Source organism: Ovis aries, chromosome 7 (genome assembly GCF_016772045.2).
Source record: "Ovis aries strain OAR_USU_Benz2616 breed Rambouillet chromosome 7, ARS-UI_Ramb_v3.0, whole genome shotgun sequence".
NCBI lineage: Eukaryota > Metazoa > Chordata > Mammalia > Artiodactyla > Bovidae > Ovis > Ovis aries.
Genome location: NC_056060.1, coordinates 61,399,662 through 61,422,688, shown reverse-complemented (window position 1 = coordinate 61,422,688; position 23,027 = coordinate 61,399,662). Strand labels below are relative to the sequence as shown.

The 23,027-nt window shown below is 38.4% G+C and overlaps 1 protein-coding gene across 2 annotated transcripts in view; it reads left to right on the top strand.

Annotated features, from left to right (window-relative positions):
• The first annotated feature begins 1,258 nt into the window (after positions 1-1,258).
• Positions 1,259-23,027, top strand: part of SEMA6D (semaphorin 6D) — a 645,898-nt gene continuing 624,129 nt past the window's right edge. For both annotated transcript variants that reach the window (XM_060418647.1, XM_042252508.2), the window contains exon 1: positions 1,259-1,565. The gene's annotated coding sequence lies outside the window, so the exon portion shown is untranslated. The remainder of the gene's footprint in view (positions 1,566-23,027) is intronic.

Genomic DNA, 23,027 nt, shown 5'->3' with positions numbered 1-23,027 from the left:
AACACAAGGATAGCTGAGGCAAAATACCATGCCAAAAGAATTTTAAGTGTAAGAGTTAAGATAATAAGTACTATAAGCAGTCTGAGCTTAGATTTAGATTTTTTTTTTTTTGCTTTTTGCTTTGAACTTGAGGGGGTTAAGAGTTACAGAAGAGGGTATGAAAAGGGTAAATCTTTCTCTTTGGAGGAGAGCTGGTTGGGCAGGTTGTAGATCTGGTAGGTAGCTTTAGGATGTAGCACTGGACAGTCAGGACAGGCTGGATAGTCAGGGCAGGATGGTAATATGATAAGAACACCAGCCCAGGCAGCTTATGCTAGTCTGCAGAGACACTGAGCCTCAGTTTAAACACTTAGCAATTCAAGCTGAATGACCATCACCAAGGTAGAAAAAGTAGGAAATACCTACAAATGAGGTTTTAAGTATTACATTAAGGAATGCATGAAAAATCACCCAAATAAAAAGCAAAAAGCTTTGTTTTCTACCTGACCTGTTAGTTGGGATACTGGCAAGTATATGATTCCACACTTCATTCCTTTAAATACTGAGCATATAGTATATAGTGGAGACTATACAAGAAGCTGCTGAGAAAGTTACCAGCATGACAAAGTTCTGTCTAGAGAAAGTTATGGACCAGTAACAGAGGCAGGTGAAGAGAGAACACCAAATGGGTGGTGAGCACTATCATGGAACTATGAATAGTGCTGAGGGAGCCCTTGGAAAGAAATCTCTAACTCTGCAGAATAGGGAAAAATGAATATAAAAATCCTTTTATAACAACAGCTAAAAGAAAGGGGAGGGGTCAGTAGAAAATGGTATTTTGGGTTTGGATTGGGTAAAAAAATGTGTTCAGGCATTTTGTGGGCTTTTTGCATTTGGAGAAAGCTGGGCTGACAGTCCATCCCCAGCGCCCAGTGAATAGCTGCTAGGTAATTACTAGGTGACACACGGGGAACAAACGTCTCCGATATTAAGTGACAAATGGCACATCAAAAATTACATCCTTATATATAGTACTCAATGCCTAACCCATCGCATTAACAACATCCGAAGGATGGGTCCTGTGTCCACCAGGGGCTGGGGGAACACAGGCGAGGACCTAAAGGTCAGCCAGCCGCCATGGTAGCCCGAGCTGGACCTGGTCTCCTCTTGGAGACGGTGGGGTTCTCCGAGTCGAGGTGGGGGCTCGGGCAGGGGAAGTTCGGAGCCGCCGGAGCGGCAGAAGCACGTGGGTTTAAGGGGGTGGGAGGACGCAGACGGAGGAGTAACGGGTGGAAGTGTCAAAGAGGAAGGAGTGGAGGGCCGCTGAGGTGACAGGGTGTGGTCTGCGGGGGAGCAGGCGGGCCGGGGGAGGAGGGCAGCGAGACCCACCGGGGCTGCGGAGGCAGTGGGCAGCGTGCCTGCGTCGCTCGGTGAGGGGACAGCGAAGAGCGCGCGCGGGGCCGAGGGGCGAGGGGAGTTTCCCGTGCTCGCCAAGTGGAGCCCAGCTCGGAGCTGCGCCAGCGCCTTCAGCCCTGGGCCCGCGGTGCCTGACACCTGCCGAGTCCGAAGCGGGAGTCCGCCCCCGAGTAAGTCTCGCCTTTTCTCTCAATTCTCCTCGGCCGCCTCAGCCTCTTTTATCTGTGGAGCTCGGAGCTCCCGCGGCGGGGTGCCGCGCGAAAGGCGGACCAGAGGGCTCCGCCGGCGTCCAGGGATGCTCCAGCCTCCGAGTGCGCCCCGGCCGGCACCGGGACCCGGCCGCGAAGCCCCGCCGCCGGGTGGCCCTGCGCAGCGCAGACGGAGGCGGTGGCAGAGTTGTTGGCATGGATGCGACCCGTCTTTTGTGTCCTGCCCGATCCCAGAGCCGGGCCAGGCCGGGGAGGGAGCGGGGGTGGGGAAGGAGCGGAAGCCACTTTATGGCTCCTGGCCCCACCTCTTGCCCCCACCCCAAATCCTTCGGGATTTCAGCCTGCCGCGGACTCGGGCGCAAGTGAGTGCCTACGCGCCCTTGCTGGGCCAGTTGGATTCCGGTGGGCAGCGGCCGGACCACCATGCCGCCCCCTCTTTTGGTTTTCTTCTTAGATACAGCATCTTTAACAGCGGGTGTTGAGAGGGAGGCTGACTGGGTGCTCGCGGGAGTCCGGGTGTGGGATCCACCTACCTTCTTGTGTTTTTCGGGCTCTGGAAGGGAAAGGACGGGCCGCTGAAAGCCCCGAAGCTCCAGCGTCCCGTGCTGGCGGGCTCGCGCGCGGCCGGCGAGCAGGCGTTCGCTGGGTGGGTCCCTTGTCTGGCTCATTGTTCGCGGTTACTGTTCTTGGGGCCGGGCAGAGCGACAGACGCCGCTCAAGGGGCCATACATACAAGTGACGACTTGGAGGAGTGAGGTCAAGGGTGCCTGGAGGAAAGGGCTTACCAGTTTGGAAGCAGACTTCTAGGAGCTGGGAGGGCAACAGTAGTCGTCAGTGAAAACCGCTGTTGAGTGTGAAACTTAGATCTGACTCTAATTCACGGAGACAGCCTAGCGAATTAAACCTTCAGAAACACGGCGCGATATTTCCCCATTGAATTTGTTTACAGAGTAAGGAAGATGGAGTTTTAAGTGTTATTGGCAACTGGCTGCATTCTGTTCGCACCTGTTTATCTTCAAAGGTTTTGGGGTGTTTTTTTCCCCCACCCTTCCCCCTTTCCCCCTCTTCTGGGGGAATGTGTGTTTATCATTCTGTCTGTGCCTTCAGCTGGTCGAGTTGCATGGTTTCGGGAAAAGAAACCGTTTTTAGGAAAAGTGCAATTTCCACTTTACAAAGGGCCAAGCGCTGGTGTAGACATTGCTCCCCCACTCTAGCCGCATGCTAACATTCATGGAGGCAGACGTGTGCACCCAGAGTCAAAGGGAACCAGCTGTCCCTAACTGGAGATGCCAAAACATAACTAGTGTATGCTCATTTTGTTGAATACTAGGACACTCTTTTCCCCAATTCCCTAAATTGCAGTGATACCTGATAGACATCAGGTATATCCTGATGTCTGTTTCCTAGCCCACTACAAAGGAAGATGCATTTTCCTGAGAAGGATGTTTCTTCTTAAGCTGATCCAACAAGAGAGAGTTTTAAAAATTATATATCTGTATATGTATATATATGTGTGTATGTGTGTATATATGTGTATGTATATATATATTTATATTTCTGTAAATCTCAATAGTTACTAACACACCTAACTGCGCTAATTATATTTACTTTGACTTGCCTGATGGACTTGCTAAGTGCATCAGTCTGCTGAAATCTGGAATTCCAGACCCCAGGAGAAATAATATGAACATCTCTCTCTGACCAGTCTGATTCCAGAGAGGAAACCCTTGCAGTAGAGTGTTACTTAGGGTAATGAAAGCTGTGTGATTTATTCTAAGGAGGGAAACAAGAGTTAGGCAGAAGAAAATAAAAATGGAAGGCCTGAGTAGGCATCCCAATCACACTCATAGTTCCATAAATATATATGTGGAAAGTATAGTGTGATCTCTCTCTCCTTTTATCACTCTTAGTATTTAGATCCTTAATGCTTTTTCATCACAGTTTTTGTACCTCTTATTAGTGAAGAATTGACTTTGAAAAAAAGCTTATATATTTTCAGTCTGTCATTATTTTAGATTTTCAATATCCATAGTGTTCATTGAATATACAGACTCATCTTTTATACAGTTCTATTGTTTGTTTCCGTGCACGCCATGTCCAGCTTAGTATGGGACCACATGAGCAATGAATCAACCAGGTTCTAATGAAGATTAAAATATGAAAGGTATCTACAGCTATGTATAAAATGTGTACTCATTTAACCAGCTTCCCACATGACCAGTTTTAGCTACTTGCTTGTTCATCTTCTGAAGTCTCCAGACTCCAAATTCTTACCCAGATTGATTGCTACACTAAATCTTGATTGTACAAAGAACAGAACTTAATTATTTTGGGCTCATTTATCAGTCAGCAATGTTTAGTGTTGCCAGTTTAATTATATCATTGAAATATGCATGACTTTAAAGTATGTTGAGAAATTGAGAAAGGTCCTTTTAAACTTGTTTCTTCATAAAAAAAAAAAAAAGTCCTTGTGAAGCCATAATTTCACTGCTGTGAGGCCCTCTAGCCATTTGTGTTTATGGAGTTTACTCTTCCACATGAAGAAAGAACCATTGTTTTGTTGTCTAGGAGCTGAAGGAAGATAGAAAGTGAGGAAAGAAAATCAAGCACTTTAGAATGCTATTATTTTCTCTACTTGGGAAAATGTTATTTTAAGTAAATAGTGATTATTTTCTTAAAGATATACTTAAACCTTATTAAAGGATCCTGAGGAAAGGAAATTTTCAGGATAGAAATGCTGGCTGTTACTAAATACTCATAAAAGATTGGTGCATACAACCACATGCATTTTTGAACCAATCTCATAAGGCATTTTCTTCTTTCAATAGAATTTTGAAATCTTTTTAAGTCATTGTTATTAAAACATTGAAGTCTCATCAAAATCTATATTTAAATATACTGTCTTTTTGCAAGTGCTTTAATTGTAATAGCCTGTTTGTTGAGATTAAAAAGAACATCATTGATGTCATGGTGTGCTTTGCATTTTAAAATAGTAGCTAATGAATTACAAACATTCATTACCCCACAACCACTTGCTGAAATTTCTCAGGACCCCCAAATAGAGAATTATTTGTGCTATATACTTACTATCATTCAGACCCCTTCTGAGTTCTTGTTGATCCCCTTTTCTTCAAAATTAAGTGCCTTTTAAATTAATACCCTGTTGGTTCTGAATCTTTTGTTATTTTTCTGTGTCATAAGTTTATCTGTAAATATCTTCAGCATTGTCTGGTTAGGGAATTTGCTGGTGAAAATGTGGGAATTAAGCTTAACACAGAGAGGGCAGGTTTCACCTCAGTAAAATTCATTGAGGAATACTTCTTTGACCTTTAAAAGTCCAAGCTTTGTAGCACAAAATTTACATTTGGGTATTTCAGGTACTAACTTCACATATGGTAAGGCAAACAGTAGAAGTAATAGAGTATCACAATGCCTTTGCTTTATTGCATTTGAATGGTGACTTTAATTCCATTCATTTTCTTCATATTAAGTAATGAAAACTACCCACTGCTTTCTTATGGTTTTTTCTTTCTTTCTTTTTGGGCCAGGAGTGGGTATCGGTGGGAGGGGAGGGAGCACTGTTCTATTTATGTAACAGTGAAAGTTGTCAATGCTTATTTTGGAAAAGTTTTATTTAAAAAGTTCAGTTTCTTCTGTGAATTGTGCTTATTCAGTGTTTACTGAGGAAGATGGTTTGACACTCAATTTTCATAACCAGATGCAACCAGAAACAGATTGGTTAAGTGATTTAAATTAGTGCATTTAAATCTTAAATTTAGTTTTCCTTCCCATAAACTAATATGAAGAAAAGTATTCCGTTAGATTTTATTTTTAATAATCAATATTCATTTAGATTATCTTGAAAATGGAGATGAACAGGATTAACAAAAATGTAAACATTTATGAAATGAAGATATAAGGGACTGCAAGTTAATGATTGTATATACTGTTAATATGTAGTTTTTTCCCCCTGATAAATTAGTATTTTTAATCTTAGGGGTGATGTGAATTTCTTAACTGATCACATTTTCTCTTTGACCACTGAAAAGCTCAGAGCCAATCAGAGATCTAATTTATTGATCATATAAGGCTCTACAGAATGCATTTGTGTGTTATCCTTCTGAATGACCTTATCTTGTTTTACTTACATATTTTCTCTGTCAAGATGTCTTTTTTCATTGTGGAACGAGACAGACCATCAAAATTAATTTGAATAAGTGTTTAGAAATACAATTAAGCCCGTAAATATCATTAAGGTCTAACATTGCAAATGCTGAGGAAATGTCAGAGAAACGATTTCTGATCTAAAGATACTTATAATCTAGCTTGATATAGAAGCCATAAACACATAACAGACTAGCTAATAATGATTCAATGTATATACACACATCTGTTGCATTACATTGAAAACCTAGACCTTATCTTTAATGATTCTCAGCTTCCACTTTCTAGAAAACACTATTAATAGTACCAACTGGTAAAGCAAAGTAACCAAATATTTTCATTAGAAAGAATTCCCCTCTGGGTATACTAAACTCCAGATAGTCTGAGGATGATGTGAGGATGAAAATAAATATTGAAAAGTCATTGCAATTCTGTGGTAATGGACTGGAGACTTCCAGACATTTCTCTTCCCTTTCTCTTCTTTCTCAGTCTCCTACTGGCTTTTCTACTTGCTCCCCAGTCAGCCAGTAGCTGGACCTGATTGACAAGTGTGACAATTCCAAGTGTCAAGCTAAACCCCACCAGACTCCTGGGCTTATGAAATTTCTTGCTATGTGAGTACAATGTTTGTTTTAAGTACCATAGGTGCTTAAATACAGTAGTTAAGTTTACGTGCCCACTGGTTGTTTCCCTTTGTACTTGAATCAACAACCATTTTCAGCTTTTAGAAGGGACCACCCGCAAAACCTTTCTTTTTCACTGTAGAAAAACTCAGGGAAAGAGAAAAAAGAAAGTAAAACTTGTTGGGGAGGGGGGGAGAACTAAATTATTGACCCAGGGTGACATATTTATGGCTAAGACTACAAACTCTGAATTAAACTTCCAAATTTAACCAGCTACCTCTGGGTATAAATCTGATTTTCATCTTCTCTATCTCCCACAGACGCACCATTTTTTTCAGACATCTCAATTATAGTTAGTGTTAAAAATAATCTAAAGTCTAAAACACAAATCTGTTGTCTTGAACTGAAGCAAACTATCAGACTATGATAAATACTGATCATTTAAACTTGGCCTATTAAAAAAAGCACATTGGGTACAATAAAATACATGTAGTACACTTACTGTGCTTCCACTTATGATATAAATAGTGCACGGAGCTTTAAAATTTTCATGAAATTAATGTTTCACTGACATGCAAATTAACTACTGACATCTAAGGTGCATGCCATGTGATGGTTCCTAATTGGCAAGTGAACCTCAGAGGGTTATTTATAGATTACATTGCAACAAAGTGCTGGAGTAAATTCTCATTGTGCAGTTCAATTCAAATTGATGTTTTATCTTTGATTCTCTTTACTTTTTTCACATCCTTTTTGATCTCTAAAAACTCTCAGAAATAAGCTACCTAAGGTGCTAAATATATAATTAATAACATTTGGGCAAAGAATTTGTCTTCCGATTATCCTTAAGAGATTTGGAGACCAGTTAAGTATCCCTCACTAGTGTGTTCAGGCATGAATAACTCTTGGGGCTGTGAATTTGAACTCAAAGATTTGGTAACATTCATTTCCATCCACAGCGCATAGGATAAATGTTCACATAGAGAAAGTCAAGAAGAAACTTGAATATTTATCAAATGAATTAATTTTTTAAGAATAGCTGCCTTTAAAGATCTAACTGGAAATTCTATTTTATTCTCTAATGGCAATTAAGGTTTCTTTTTTATCTGTACTTTTCATTACATTTTGTGTATGGGGAATGCAGTAAGAGAATTAGAATGTATCTGCAATTCCAATGTTATGTTGAGTGAGTGAGTCAAGTCGCTCAGTTGTGTCCGACGACTCTTTGCGACCCCATGGACTGTAGCCTACCAGGCTCCTCTGTCCATGGGATTTTCCAGGCAATAGTACTGGAGTGGATTGCCATTTCCTTCTCCAGGGGATCTTCCCAACCCAGGGATTGAACCCAGGTCTCCCGCATTGTAGACAGATGCTTTACCGTTTGAGCCACCAGGGAAGTCCAATGTTATGTTATTAGGTCAAAATTTGGCTTTTATTTATACCATGTCTGTGTCTGCCTTAAGTTAGAAGGACCAAGTGAAAATGAAAAGTAAATTCTTAATTTATTCTGCATATTTCTATTCACTATGGATTTTTGTACACAATCCAATAAGGCAAAGTTATATAAGCTATAAATCTGCCTACAAAGATAAGTTTGCAATTTATTAACTTTCAGACATCTTCTTTATTTTGTACTCAACCTGAAATGTTCTACTTTTCCTACCCATTTGTGAAATGCCTATCTTTTTGTAATGATTTACTTAGAAGACACTTTTTGAAGGCATCCCTGCCATTGCATTTGAATTTGGCATTTTGCAGGGCAGGTATGTGTATATGTGTTTTACAGTCTTATTATAAAGCTGAAAATGTTTAGAAAATTTTAAGAATTTTATTCAAATATAGTATTATTATGGTTATTACTATCATTACAATACTAAAGAGACAAACTAGGTATTAGATCTAAGCTGTGTGTGAAAGTTAATACTTATCTTTTTTTTTTTTAACATTTTGACTAGTAGTTGAAAAATTTGATCTTAGGCCTGTCGCTTGTCATTGATAAAATCTTCACTAGCCTTGTATGGTGTGGTGTGGTTATGGTCAAGGCAACTTCTTTTCTTGCTGATGAAGGCTATCAAAAAAGGTATCCCTTAATTACAAACATTTACTTTCATTAATAAACATTGAATGAGGATTTATTGTATATCATTTATTGTGCATCATATGACATGGGAAATGAGCATAAAAACAACCGATAAAGAGGTCCTTCCCTGAAAGAATTGAGTAAATGGAGAATAAAAATATTGAGTTAATGTGGTAAAATAAATTCTACAGATCATCAAGGGATATTTGGGGAGCTATGGGACAGGTGTGTCTCAATTTGAGTGGAAGGGGAGTGGTCTAGGAAAGTTTAATAGGGGATTTGAAGCAAAAAGGACAAGTACAACTCTAATAGGTGAAGAAGCAGTAGATGGGGATCTCTGGCACAGAGCTGCTGGAGAAAAGAACAGTGAGACTTACATGGGAAACCCAGAATTTCCATTAGACTTAAGACCAGTTTAGTAGTCTAGACTAGAAATCAAGATTTGGAGGTTTAATCCTGATTAAATCCAACACTCTTATACTGTATGTGTGCACTCATGCAGCTCAACATATCCAGGTACACAACCATGTTGTCATTTCATATTCATTCATCTTAAATGGATTCTTAAAATTGTCAGATAATCTTACTGAACTAGCCCGCTCCATTTACTTTCCAAGGGGACTGTATATCATGTTTCCTCCTGTCTCTTCCGAACTCTCGATACCTCTGTCTACATCCTCACTCTCAGATGAAGGCCCTTCTTCCTATTCACTGATACTGAGCCATCAGAAAAACCTTTCCAGAGTTACCCACTATCACATTTATCTACCTAGAAGTATTTGCTTCCACATCATCTACTTTCTTGCAGATTTTCTCACATAGCACTGGTGGAATATAAACAGTTACAATTTAGTGGAATCTGATGTAGAAATATGTAAATGCAATTTATTAGTGAATAAAACTATTCCTTTAGATCTTGAACTTCCATTTTTAGTTGATTAGTATTGAGAAATAATCATAGTTTGAGGCAAAGATTTATGTAAAGTATGTTAGTATAATGAAAAAAAATCAGACCAGCTCAAGGATAGGAAAAAAAGCTAATAAAGTACAGTACATTGTTATGACAGAATGTTAAGCATCACTTAAAATTATTTTTTAAATAATGATATAATGTAAAAAAAAAAAACCCTAAAACTATTAACTATACAAAGTACATGGTGCGGTTTTGTTATATGTATGAGGAAAGACCAGAAAAATAAATGAACCATGTTAAAAGGTTCTCAATGTCCAAAGGTTCTTTTCTGAAAATTGTTCTGTATGGCAGATTCTTGGAAAATGCACTGAGCTTGGGAAGAGAAAGGTCTTTGATGAGAAGATCCTGGTGACATAGAAAATGTCCACTGAATAAACACGATAGTGAAAGGGTAATTTGGCTGTCATTGAAATATTGGTCCCCATCAGGCATTCCTCTTCCCTGCAACATCCAGTCCACCAAGACTCATAGAATTTACTGCTCAAATATATCACACATTTATTTAATTTTCACTATTTCTACTGCTATCCTTCTATTGTGAGACATCATAATTTTCAGCCTGGATCACTGCCTTAGCTTTCAGCAGGTTCTTCCCACTCTTGCTGTTGCAGAAATAATGATCTGAGAGGCCGTACTGCATAGTGTTCAAAGCATGGACCCCACTGGTGGGCAGCCCAAGTATGAATTCCAGCACTGCCATTTACTGACTGTGAGACTGGGGACCAGGTACTTGACAGCTCTTTGCTTTCATTTTCCCATAAATAAGATTAAAAGTATTAATACCTATCTTTTAATGTTATTATGAGTATTAAATAAATGTCTAACTTAAAGCAAACACTATTACGTATTTGTCAAGGTCTAAATCAAATTATAACCTTCTTTATTTAAAAGAAGGTTTGTAAGTGTTAGTCGCTCAGTCATGCCTGGCTCTTTGTGACCCCATGGACTGCAGCCCACCAGGCTCCTCTGTCCATGAGATTTTTCTGGCAAGGACACTGGAATGGATTGCCATTTCCTTCTCCAGGGGATCTTCCCAACCCAGGGATCAAACCCAGGTCTCCCAAATTGCAGGCAGATTCTTTACTGAGTGAGCTGCAAGGGAAGTGCTTTTAAAATCATCCAAGGACTTCTCATTGCACTTTGAATCAATAATAAAATCCTTATAGTCACCTTCATCAACTTTATTAACTCTTGCTAATTTCGGTTTTCTCCTTTTTCTATGAAAACATCAAATCCTATTCTGTCACTGGGCCTTTGTATACGCTATATCCTGTGCCTGGTATACTCACATCTGACTCTTCCCGTAGCTTCTTCTTGTCCGACAGGTCTCAGCTTTTGCTACATCCTCTAACAGTCCTTTCCTGATTTCTGATCATCTAAAGGACACTTCCTGTTATTCTTTTTCCACTCTCTACATTTTATTGTTTCCTTAATAGTGAAAGTGTTAGTTGCTCAGTTGTATCTGACTCTTTGAGACTCCATGAACTTCTAGGCTTCTAGGCTCCTCTGACCATGGAATTCTTTGGGAAAGAATATTGGAGTGGGTTGCCATTTCCACCTCCAGGGGACCTTCCCAACCCACGGATCAAACCCGGATCTGATCTTTACAGTCTGAGCTTCCTTAATAGATCTTATCATAATTTGAGCTTTTTGTTTGTTAACTCTCCCCACTCCCCATTTTGCTGCTAGAATTTAAATTCTATGGAACAAATACAATATCTGTCATGGTTATTTTTGTTTCCCCAAATACCTACCAAAGAGTCTGGCATGTAGTCCTGAATAAATATTGGATGGCTGGCTCACTGGCTGGCTGGCTGGCTGGTTGACTGAGATTTTCACTATTGTCATCTTGGAATTTGCATTTCTAGAAGGGCTACCTTCATATTTGTGAGGTTTGTATGTCACAAAAGAGATATAGAAGGTCAACTTGTTAACACTTGTTATTTTAGCTCTGGTTCACAGGGCCTTAACAATACTCATCAGTACACAAGTGCATTTTGAAGGAGGTAGAGAGTTTGAGAGTGGAGAGAAAAGGCAATACATGAACTGGGGGACCTGAGATGTAAAAATGCTTCAGACTAAATGGAAGCTTCAGTATTGGGGGTATAGGGTGAGCTTGGGGTAAGGTGGTAGAGTGTTGGTAGTTCAAGCATTCAAGAGGAAGTGTCAGACCAGCCTTTCACAAAGAACCAGGTTAAAAATTCTACATAAAGTCATTTCCATATAATTTTTTCTTCTTAGCTTTAGAAACTGTTGAATAAGCCTCTGTGTGTACACAAAGCCAAAATAAGTGGATGAAAGATTTTTTAAGGTCAAATTAGTTATTTGATGTCATGAAATAAAAACAGAACTGTTTTCTTTCTTTGATTCAACTGGTTTCTAAAATGGAAATCAGTCTGACCTGAGTATTATACATGTGTGTCTATCTTTGAAACTCTTGTTTTTTTCAGACAGAAAAACATTTCATTTGGAAAAGATGTTTCATGTATTGTTTTGGATCATAAAGTTGTAAAGGCATGCAAAGTTCTGTATCCAGTGTCATTCCCTTTCTCTTACCAGGAGATGTCACTACAGCTCACTCAAACTTACCAGTGCATTCTGTAGGGATAGACTAGTTGGTAGCATTTTATCAGAATGTCACCCACAACTTCTTTACTGAGTTGCTTGAAGGAAATTTGATGAAAATAGAATTCTTTCAGATGCCTGTCTCTCCTCCAAACAAATGTTCCTGTCATGAGCTAGCTGAAAACTTAAAAGATGATGTTTAGTATCCTGCAGACAAACAGCATTCTTACTTTCTTTGAATGTTGAGTAGGGTGGGGTAGGGGATACAGTGGGGAGAAAAAAAATAAGAGAGGGATAAAGGAGCAGAGATGAACAGAGAGAAACATAAAAACATAAAAAGAAGTGAAACTGAAGTGTTTTCAGTGATAATACACTGCTTAAAGATCTCTGAATACAGTTCTCTCACCCTTCTGACTTGCATATATTGTGTCTTCGCAGCCTTCTCTGTCCATATAAGTCCAGCTTGCTCTGCCAAAACTGTTGTAATTAAATATGTCTATCTGGTATTGAGGTATATAATATCCCAATTATTTATTCATAAACTTCTGTTTTTTCTGATGACTTTATAAAATAGATGTTATTACTAAATATGTTTCAAGTGAAGGAAATGAAAATTGGAAAGGTTGAATGATTTTATCATAGACTCATCAGATTTCAAAAGCGTATCCTTGTTCTTTATACTATGCCACTGCAGAGCCCCTCCCACTGGAGACTTTCCTAATGTTGTTTCATACCTCATCTATTTATATTTCCCTTCTCTGGGTCCCACAACGTCTAGTACTTACCCACTGTGAACAACACTCATCATGACTGAGCCATGAACCTCTATTTTCTTGTCTCTTGCTTCACCCAGAGTCAGAGAATTTTAAGGATGAGTACAGTGTCTTATCTTTAGAACAGAACATGAAACCCCTAATATTGATCAACTGGATGGACAAACAAGAGAACAGGTGCTCCAAAAGATTTGCTCCAATGTATATGAGGGTGAGGGTAAGGAAAGTACAGACCATGGTGCTACTGGTCTTGCCCTATTTCTGTTGGCTTCACTTGCTCCACAAGCAACTGAACAATGAAGTGGAAAGCCCCAGCATCTATGGAGTAGGAAGAACAAGGTTAAGTGCCCCAAAAGGAGGGAGTATTCAACACACCCCACACCTTGTAGCTCCTCTAGAACTGGAGGGAATATGGTTATCCGAAGTGTTGTGTTTCTTGCTGACCTGCAGGTGGCAGCATGGGCCAGCTGTCAATTCTTAGAAACCCCTATGGCTGCTGTGGGACTCAGAACTGTTCTCAGGGCATTAAGTGCCCTGGGAATGATTAATGGTGCTGCCCATTCATTGTACCCTGAGGGTAATTGAGCCTGCAATATTTTGGAGGCTGCAGAGAGACTTCCTGAGCCTCTGTCTATGGTGGGACTGCAACATTTTGGATATTATGGGACATTTGGATGTCCCTTCAGAGACATCCCAGCAACCTTTGTTGTGTTTAGAATGCAGTCATTGGCAGAATGCTTTGAAAGGGGTAAAAAAAAACCAACCTACTACCACCATCCCTAAAATATGAGGAAATTAAATAGTCTTAATGTTTTCTTCAAATGTTTGGTTTGCTATGCATTCCGTATTCTTTTTTTTTTTTAATTCTTTGATTCTGAAATAATGTTCCTTTCCACCTCACTTAAAGTAAATCCTCTGGAAGGTAGCTTATGTTAATTTATTGAGTATTTTGAAAGAGTGGAGACAGAGCTGTGTATAATGTCTTTATTTAAATAAGCTCAAAGCCCTTTTATATTGTAGACTGAGGTATTTAAAAGTAAAGATGATTGGAAATTTCTAAAGTTGCACAGTTCAAGAGAATGTAAAACATTTCAGAAGGAGAAACAGACACAAAGGTACAGTGTCCATTTATTCTAAATATACATGTAATATCAATTATATAAGACAACCAACAAAAGATCTTAAGCTTGTCGGGTTGGGTTTGTGTAACTGCTGCTTTTCATTAGAATTTTTATAACTGAGAAAAATGCCAGATGCTAAACCCTGAAAAAAGGTATCCTGAGTAGGATATACTGGTAGATCTTAGCACTGTTGGGGAAAAAAAAGTCACTTAAAGATTCAGAAAATGTTTCCTCATTCATGCAGTCAAATGGGAAGTCTGAACCTCTACCTTTCTGTACTTTGGAGTTAAATAGGCTTGGTGGTTGGTTTTAAGCAGTGCTTCCTAGCTTTTTCAGTGGTTTTTAAGATAATATCACTTTGGTGTTTTTAAGAACAGTTGTTCTTCTCTCAAACCTGTGAGGTTTTACTCTCTAACAGAAGACTCTCTCATGGTGGAACATGGTGATTTAAAGTTGTATTCTGTATGAGAGGTTACTTTCTGGATGTTTAGAGAGCCAAACTTAACTGGTTTTCCATGAACTGACACTTTATGCTTTAGGAGGCAATAAATTTGGTCTGTTTAATTTCTTGGACTAGAGAAGAAAATCAGAAGGATGATTAGAATGGCCCCTCAAAGTCTATTTTTAGATTAGATTGCAGGTGTTGTACAGACTGCTATTCTATCTGCCTTTGCTTTGTTAAATTTCTCTCAGAGGTTGAACTTGTAATAGCGGGGTGTGTGTGTGTGTGTGTGTGTGTGTATGTGTGTGTGTGATGCAAACCTAGGCTAGGAATTAAAAGTGAGAGTTGCAGGTGGAGAGTTAATTGAGATAAGTCCACATGGTTTATTCACAGACTCTAATTTAACTCCAACTTTAACAAGAATATAAGTAAGGAAAAAAGCCCCAGCATACCCTCAAATCCTGCTTGATGATCCACAACTCGTGGAAGGACTTTTTCCATCCTTGTTGTTGTCGTTCCATTGCTAAATCATGTCCCACTCTATTTGACCTCACAGACTGCATCATGTCAGGCTTCCCTGTCCTCCACCATCTGCTGGAGTTTGCTCAAATTCATGTCCACTGAGTTGGTGACACTATCCAGTCATCTCATCCTCTGCCACCCTCTTCTCCTTTTGCCTTCAGTCTTCCCATCATCAGTGTCTTTTCTAATGAGTTGGCTCTTTGCATCAGGTGGCCAAAGTATTAGCTGCTTTGAGCAATTTATCAAAAATTTCTTTATTTTATTTTTTAATATAAAGATCTCTACTTCCATGCTGCCTTTAATTAATATACTGCTGAATATGTAAATATTATATCTTGCTTTAAGTATCATTATGTATACTTTGTATTTTTTCTAGCATTTCAGAATAAATTATAATTTTTATCAATGTCTAATTCATATTTCTAAAGGAACAATTTTTAAATATATTGGTGTCATTTCTGAGGCAGGGTAAATAGGCCTTAGAAAAGGACACAGTTGGTACTATCTTAACTAAAGTGTCCACTGTTCAACTTTTCATTCGAAAGCTTAATTTCTTGACTTCTTTAGCACAATAATATTCTTGAGGAAAAACAATAAAAGATTTTCTAAATCTTTCAGTTTTTAGGATATCAAGAACCAAGATTGGTGGAATAGATCAGAGAGTTTTAGTGCATTCCAGGAAATAGAACAAACTCAAGATGAGACAGAAGAATTGGAAGGCCCACTCTTTTGGCCCTAAATAATTGTGGCAGGAAAAAGTTATGAAACTAGGGAACCAGGATGGCTTATTTAAGATTCTGACCTTGTTTTTTTGAGTTCAAGATCAGAAAAAGAACAGAGTTTAAAAAAAAATACTAGGTGTGGTTCCCAGATAATAGGTTTTAGGAGGAAACTGCAAGATTTTAGGAGAAGACCTAGTGTGACCTGGACAACAGTAGAGCAATGGTGGTGATAGTCTGCTTGGCTGCTGCTGCTGCTGCTGCTGCTGCTAAGTCGCTTCATTCATGTCCGACTCTGTACGACCCCATAGACGGCAGCCCATCAGGCTCCTCTGTCCATGGGATTTTCCAGGCAAGAATACTGGAGTGGGGTGCCATTGCCTTCTCTGCTGCTTGGTTGATGAACCTCTGAAAATGGATCTAGAAGACATGTCCCAATGAGGGCATAGGGTAGCCAGTAGATTAGTGGTGATCTGAGGTCTGAAGGAAGAAGCTGCCTGCCATGGATGGAATCTTAAGGATTAGGAGTCGTGGTTTGTACATGTGGACACCAATGAAGGGCACCAGTATTTTCTTCCAGAAGACTAGATGGAACAATCAAATTTCAGTGGTTTACTCACAGGGATTCATTTTAGCAGGTCTGCTACGGCATGCTTACATCATTTGTTTACATTCAGTGTCTATTCTGATAGTTTTTATTGGGCTGGCATCCATTTTGTTTGCCATGCTGTACCCATTGTTAAATATTTTGGATTTACTCCAGGTTATCCACATAGAGAGTAAACTGATCCTTCCACTCTATATCATGGACCTGAGAACGTCTGAAGTTCTGGTATGGATTGGAGCTCCCTTCCATTCACTATCATAAACTCAGGGTCAATCCCAGAATTATCTCGGGGAAGAAATGAAGAAGAGGAAGAAACAAAATGCTGAACATCTATAATGAAAAGACAATAGCCTCCAGAAGATGACTTTATAAACAGCTCTGTTGAGTTAATTTTGAATAGAAATGGTATTTAAATTTAAGGAGATTGCTTAAGCTTGAACATAATTAAAATATTGTGAGTTAGTGAGTGTTTGTGGACTAGAGCAACTTAGAGAAGAATCATATGAAAGAAATGAAGTATTCTTTTTACATGTCTCAATAGGATAAGTAAACTTCTACCTACCTCCTACAAACTCTTGCTGAGTCCACTGTAGTAATAATTGCTTTGGAACTGTGGCTCATGCTGACTTCAGATTCCTTCTGTATGTACCACTTGCTTCTCAAATGTAGATAAAAATATATAGGAATTCTTAGATTGTCCAGTTAGTGTCCTTTAAGTGTCTTACTTACATCATATATTCCCAGCTCTAATCTAGAGTTATGGCCTTCAGCCCCTTTCTCACATCAACCTGAATGGATATACTTTAAACCTAGTAATAAACCCATTTCTTTGGATTTGTCTCTGAACCTTTATTATATTCTTTTTCCTTTAAAATGTGGATCCCATTGTAGCTAAGATTATGTTGTTCCCTAAAGATAGTGATCTAAAGATAGTGAAATAAGAGCAAATAGTAACACCTAGGATCCTATCTTTTTCATCTTTTTTTAAAAGTCTTTATTGAATCTGTTAAAATATTTTTTCTGTTTTCTGTTTTGGTTTTTTGGCCATGAGGCATGTGGGATCTTCGCTCTCTGATCAGAGATTTAACTTACACCCCCTACATTGGAAGGCAATGTCTTAACCTTTGAGCCACCAGCAAAGTTCCTTTTTTTCATCTTTGAAACTCCCTTTGCTTATAAAGGCTACTACATTGTATAACTCCATGGTTAACCTTTAACATTATGGGTATATAAAACAGGGACCTGGATTCTCATTCACAATTTGATAATTTTTTTTTTCTTTTGTCTCGGGGAGGGTGACATACGTAAATTATTAATTAAGAGAGCCAGAATTCAAATTTGGATTTTTAAAAATCTAGCCCGCCCTCTATTTTAATTCTGCTTCATTGACACCAAAAAATTTATAAACTGTTCATAGCAAAGGATAACAAAAATATATCGTGACAGGAGAGAGCAGTTAACGTCAGTATGTTTCTATATCTCCTTGAAACCTGTAATGAAATATCAGTGGATTCAATAGGGAGTCCCTTGTTGAGAAGGAAATTTCTCTAAAATGTTTGCTCTGAGGACTTGAAACAGGAAAAAGAGAGATATGAAAGAGAACAGCACTAACCCCTTATGTATCTTTCCCTTGTTGGGTCTGACTTTACTCACCATTTGTAGTAGACAGTTGACTCGTAAGGCCATTGAAGGTTTCCAGCTTCAAGTCCAATTGTTTGTTCATTTGTTCCTTGCTCTTTAATTCTGACCTTCCCATTAAAATGTTTGAAGTAGCAAGTCTGTTAGGATAATTTATTGGGCCTATTGACCAATAAAGAGGTTTGTATTAAGATGGGGAAGAAATTTATGAAAATGGATTGTTTCAGCTGCTTTCATTACTGACCGTGAATCACACCACCTGGAGAACTCTACTATTCCTGTGAATTATAAACAAGATGAAAAGACAATCCTTAGAATGGGAGAAAATGATTACAAATGAAAAAACTGACAAAGATTTAATCTCCAGAATATACAAGCAGCTCATTCAGCTCAATACCAGAAAAAACAAACAACCCAGTCAAAAAATGGGTGGAAAACATTTCTCAAAAGAAGACATACACATGGCCAGCAAAGAGATGCTCAACATTGCTTGTTATTAGAGAAATGCAAATCAAAACTATACTACAATAAGGTATACCTCACACCAGTTAGAACGGTCATCATTAAAAAATCTGGAAATGATATATACTGGAAAGGTTGTGGAGATAAAGGAGTCCTCTTGCATTGTTGATAGAGATGTAAATTGATATAACCACTGTTGATAGAGATGTAAATTGATATAACCACTGTGGAGAATAGTATGGAGGTTCTTTTAAAAAATAGAAATAAAACTACCATGTGACCCAGCAATCTCACTACTGAGCATATACCTTGAGAAAAACCATAATTGAAAAAAAACCACAAGTACCCCAGTGTTCATTGCAGCACTGTTTACAATTGCAAGACATGGAAGCAATCTAGATGTTTGTTGACAGATAACTGGATCAAGAAATTGTGGTACCTAAATACAGTGGAATATACTCATCCTTAAAAAGGAATGAATCTGAGTCAGTTCTAGTAAGGTGGATGAACCTAGAGTTTGTTATACAGGGTGAAGCAAGGCAGAAAGAGAAAAATACATATCATATATTAACACATATGTATGGAATCTAGAAAAATGGTACTGATGAACCATGAACCTATTTGTAGGGCAGTAATAGAGACGCAGGCATAGAGAACAGATTTGTGGACCCAAGGGGAACGTGATGGTGGGACAGATAGAGCAGCATTGAGACATGTACATTACCATATGTAAAATAGATAGCTAGTGGGGAATTGTTGTGTAACACAGGGAGTTCAAGCCGGTCCTCTGTGACACCCTAGAGGGGTGGGATGGCTGGGATTGAGAGGGAGGTTCAAGAGGGAGGGGCTATATGTATACTTATGGCTGATTCATGTGTTGTATGGCAGAAACCAACACAGCATTGTAAAGCAATTATATTCTAATTAAAACTAAAAATTTAAAAAAGTCTGTAAAAGAATACTACTCTTTCATCAAGGTGTTTGCTGGGCAGCCTTGGTGGGCAGAGGAGGTTTTGTGGTAAACAAGGCAAAACTTAACACAACTCACAACTCTATATGAGGCAGAGTGTATGTACATGCACCTCACTCAAAATGACAGAGAATTCCAACATTCCTGTTTTACTTGGAATACATTTTAGAATGAACATTTAAATATCTAGGTAGGTATGTCCAAGTTTCTGTGTGTGTGTAGTATTTTAGCAATTCCTTCAAGAAAATTATGTAGTCCCACTGTGAAAACCTAACTGAGAAAGAGCTAAAGATATATTTTTCCCGTCCTGACTCATGGTCAACTCCACCCTGGTGAAGCACTCCTCAAATAATTCTTTTCCATAAAAACTCACTGATCTGCAAAGGATCCCTCTTATTTTATACCTTCTCAGAAACAAGTGTAAGATTTATTCTAGGGTGTGTGTGTGTGTGTGGATGTGAGCTGCGAAGCCCAATAATAAAACTAGCTGAATTTAAGGAATTCATACTATGTACCTTGCACTGTGCTAGGTTACCTAGTTGCATGCATTATTTTATTTAGTCTTCATTGTGAAAGTTCATATTGTTAACACTCAAGCAGAAGATGAAACTGAGTCTTTGAGAGGTTAAGTACCATGTCCAACATTCAGGTGGTTGGGAGTGGAACTGAGGCCAATTTCAGAGACCATACTCTTCATCATTATGTTCTGCTGCCTCCTGAACCAAAACAAAATGTTCTGTAAAGATGAAAGTGAGATTCCTCAAGGAAGGAGCACAGAGATGGTTATCTATGTATTTAAGATGCTGTGGGAGAAGGGAAATGGCAATGTTGTGAATTAGAGGATCTGAATTTAAATTCAGCTCCTCTACTGCCTCACTATGTGAATATCTGAGTACTTACTTTGTTGGATTGTTGGGAAGACAAATATGTTTGTGAAAAGTGTTATAAGACTATAAAGGGCAAGGGTACAAAGGACAGTCAACTAACCAAGCAAATTTAAGAGATACTTCTGGAGGAAGTTGGCAGTCCTTTTCTGGCTGTGATATTATATTTTTATAAAATTCAGATATCCATTGGAAACAAAATGTTTACTGAAAAGTATAAAATATGCCTGTAGTAAATTCAAAGTACTACTCTTAATTTATAATTCCTAGCATCTGTCAATGTTAGCTATGTTTAACTATTTTATTCTAATGAGTGGCTAAAATACAGGAAATTAATTTTATACTATTCTAACAAACTTAAAATCTCTGGAGTAAAGTCATTAAAAATTTCAACCTGGATTTAAAATAAAACTGCCCATTTAATTTCACTATCTCACCTGTGCTGACATTTTGAGGATAAGTTAAAAATGTGTGGAAATTTTTAAAACTACCCTATAAACATGTAAACATATTTTACACATTTATAACTGTAAAAGTTTTCAGCTAAAGTTGTTTCCTGGTTTCTGTGCTCAACAAAATAATCGTTGATTGTTTTGAAAAAAGCTATCAGAACAATATGATGAAAGTGATTTTTTTCTTCCACCAGAACTGCATGGTTTCTTTGAGTGTGCTTAAAGGGACAGAGAAGGGAAGGAAGAAATGAGTTGAGATGTAAGCTGTAGTCAAGGTAGTCTGTGTCTTCGTAGAGCTAAGATAAACCATCTTCTGCCTTGTTTTGTTCATCTGTTTAGCAGAAAGCTTGTGCAATTTGCATTTTAGAATGTTCAGTCCTTTTAATTTACTTGTAAATAATTTGTTTCTACATTATGCTGCTTTGTTTGTAGTGAACAATACTTACATAAGTGTTTCATGAAGTCAAGTGAACTAACACAGCACTCTCCAAAGAGAATTTCAAGATAAAAACCATTAAGGATGAATGGAGTGCATTTCGGAAATCTCTACCATATGTCTGAATGGGTCTTTGTATCAAGCTTATTTACAAAATTCACAGACACTAATTTTTCTAAGAAATAGGATGTGTTCAAGCCAAAGAAAAAATTAAAATGCAATAAATGTAAAATACACATTAATAATCTTCTGTGAGCATAAGTTTGATCCACTGGATTATCTATTGAGGCATATCAGAAGGATTTGCTTAATAATATAGAAATTATCTGGGCTCCACAGCAGTTCGGCAGTATGAATTTCTGGAGCAGGTAGTTTGGGTGATGAACTACCAATATCACTGCATTTATAAAAAAGGAAATTTTGACCAAACTTTGGGAAATTCCATATCAAAGAATTTCTAAGAAGTAGAGTCTATCTACTGTAGGTGTATAAAACATATCTCGGAGACATTTTCCCCAAAGATACTGGCCATCTCATTTCATTAAAAAACAAAGCATGAGAAAGGCTTATGTAATTAGATACCTGAAGAAGGAAACGGCAGCTCACTCTAGTATTCTTGACTAGTTAATCTCAGGGACAGAGGAGCCTAGTGGGTTATAGTCCACAGGGTCACAAAAAGTCAGACACGACTTAGCTACTAAACAGCAGCAGCAATTAGATACTGAAGTATTTTTTAAGTCATTTTCAAAAGGAACATGTGCCCCTGTATCTTCAACATCATGTTCTGAATCTGCGTATTTGAATAGACTATTGAAATGTGTATGTTTTAAGAGTCATTGCATTAATCTCATCCCTTTGTGTATATTATGAGAATCCCCATTTTCCTATTTGTTTATTTAGGAGACTGTAAATATTGTAAGTTAGTGTCTTGTTTGTATCAGTATTTTTGCATAGAACATATTTATTGTAGAAAGAAAATACAGAATAGATAATACAAAAGGTTTAGTAGTATAGAATCTATCAGTAACAGTAAGCATTAGTAGCAAATCTCCTGTTTGAGAAGAAAGCGGTATAGCATTTTGAACCATGGGAACTTGATGAAACCTCAGTGAAAGAAAAGTCAAATAGTTATAAAAATACAGTTTCCCAGGAATCAAACTGGGGTCTCCTGACTTGCAGGTGGATTCCTTACCAGCTAAGCTACCAGGGAAGCCCTTCTGTCTCTATAGGTGGTCTTTAAAGGTTCTTTGTGAGGGACCAGAAAAACATCTATTTCTGCTCTATTGGCTATACCAAAGCCTTTGACTGTGTGGATCACAATAAGCTGTGGAAAATTCTGAGAGATGGGAATACCTGACCACCAGACCTGTCTCTTGAGAAACCTATATGCAGGTCAGGAAGCAACAGTTAGAACTGGACATAGAACAACAGACTGGTTCCAAATAGGAAAAGGAGTACATCAAGGCTGTATATTGTCACCCTGCTTATTTAACTTATATCCAGAGTACATCGTGAGAAACACTGGGCTGGAGGAAGCACAAGCTGGAATCAAGATTTCTGGAAGAAATATCAATAACCTCAGATATGCAGATGACACCACTCTTATGGCAGAAAGTGAAGAGGAACTAAAAGCCTCTTGATGAAAGTGAAAGAGGAGAGTGACAAAGTTGGCTTAAAACTCAACATTCAGAAAACTAAGATCATGGCATCTGGTCCCATCACTTAATGGGAAATAGATGGGGAAACAGTGGAAATAGTGTTAGAGAGACATTATTTGCCAACAAAGGTCTGTCTAGTCAAGGCTATGGTCTTTCCAGTGGTCATTTATGGATGTGAGAGTTGGACTGTGAAGAAAGCTGAGCACCGAAGAATTGATGCTTTTGAACTGTGGTGTTGGAGAAGACTTTAGAGAGTCCCTTGGACTGCAGGGAGATCCACCCAGTCCATTCTAAAGGAGATCAGTCCTGGGTGTTCTTTGGAAAGAATGATGCT